The sequence below is a fragment of the Lepisma saccharinum genome, chromosome 2 (genome assembly GCF_977018435.1).
Source record: "Lepisma saccharinum chromosome 2, izLepSacc3.1, whole genome shotgun sequence".
In the NCBI taxonomy this organism is placed as follows: Eukaryota; Metazoa; Arthropoda; class Insecta; order Zygentoma; family Lepismatidae; genus Lepisma; species Lepisma saccharinum.
Genome location: NC_139230.1, coordinates 211,213,404 through 211,215,134, shown reverse-complemented (window position 1 = coordinate 211,215,134; position 1,731 = coordinate 211,213,404).

The window sequence follows — 1,731 nt, the reverse complement described above, 5'->3', positions numbered from 1 at the left end:
TATAATCCTCCACCACATTTGAAGCATACTGTTTTATCCTCTTTTTGAATGTAAAATAATCCTGCTTCGGACAGAGCTTCTACACACGGGAATTCTTTTGATTGCCAGTTTCTGAAAGAGGACAATCTAGCATTGAAAGATCCCATCTCTGGATATTGCGTCATTGTTCTGTAAAGACACAAAACAAGATAAAGATTATAAGGAAGCTGTTGTAAACTGTAACGCTACAAAATTATTAATATACTATTAGGACTATATGTAACTTGTATAAAATTTCAAACAGTATTTACTGTCAATATTTTCTAGTATACGTACCGAGTATTATAAATTTAATTTACGAGTCAGCAAATAAGTTGTTATAATATTGTCGTTTTTTATCGGTACTGGGAATAAAATTTGAAATTTATGCATGGGTTTACCAGAGGCTCTATGGAATAAATACAGAAAACAGTAATGCCCACAGTACACAGACCCGTAACTTTGTATCTGATGAGTGTTGTACGTATAGAATTTAGAGTTACTTTCCAAAAATCGCAAATGGTTATGCACATGTGGAGGTTTTCCGTAACTATCAAAAAATTCCCCCCGGGAGTTACTGTCTATGTAAATTGCTACCCAGTGCTTCCCGGGGCTATCTTTGGGGTCTGTATTTACAATCAACGCTGCTGGTAGTTCCACATGTACAGGTAATTCATTAGCTGCGAAAACCCCAACATGATGATTGTCAAAGGCTCTGTTTGATATTAACCCGTGAAGCAAATTTAAAGTCGACAGCATTGCTGGACACTAAATAGTAATATTGTGCAACTCACCTTGTTATACAATTAATCCAGATGGATATCTCTTTGATTATTAATTTCCATGAGAGCGTCAAATTCAGAGTAGATAACACAAGTCACAGTAGATTCCAAAGCCGAATTGAAGTGGACTTCCAAGCTAAGAGCCCCTTGCCGTTGAAGACTGCAGTGGGATATGGCACTTGCAGCTGCGTCTGGTGTTATATCGAAAACAAGTAATACGTATCCGTGGGGGTATTCTTCACGCGATATATTGTTTCCTTCATCCATATAGTGTATCCCTGTTCCAGAGAATAATGTGTGATATGCTGTTATGTACTTGTTGTTTTCAAAGTCTGGTTGAAGTGGTTTGCCGGGAATTTGGACTCCATCAACATATAAAGTAAAGAAGTTGTAATTGAAATGTTGAAAATTGAATGGGTTTGTAGACAGAGTGCCGTTGAATGCATCGTTGGTAACAAACCCCACAACTAATCGTTTCGGAAGACGTCCAAGTATCACATTGTCAATTGTTTTTGAAACAATATCTTTTGGAATAGTTACAGCTTTAAGTTGTACTCTTGTTAGAGGGTATTTTGCTGTATGTTTTTGCAGTATGCGATTGTGACTAAGTTTGATGGATGAACTGACCGATACTTTTCTCACATGTAGTGTAGCATCCAGAATTTCCACTTTGCCTTCACTGTCATCTACTCCCATCAAGCAGAAAGTGTTTTTCGAAGAATGATCAAAAATTTCTCTTGATTGAAAATATCAGAATGCAAGTAACCAAACATATCAAATGTTTTACTCTGTTTTGTTAGTTGGTTACGTTTTGTAAAGCCTTTGTTGTCTTCCGAAACGTTATCAAAAGCGCCTGCACTACTCCATTTCTCAAACTGTGAAGAATGTTTTAAATTACATATAATATAAAAGTCGAATGTTATGAATATTT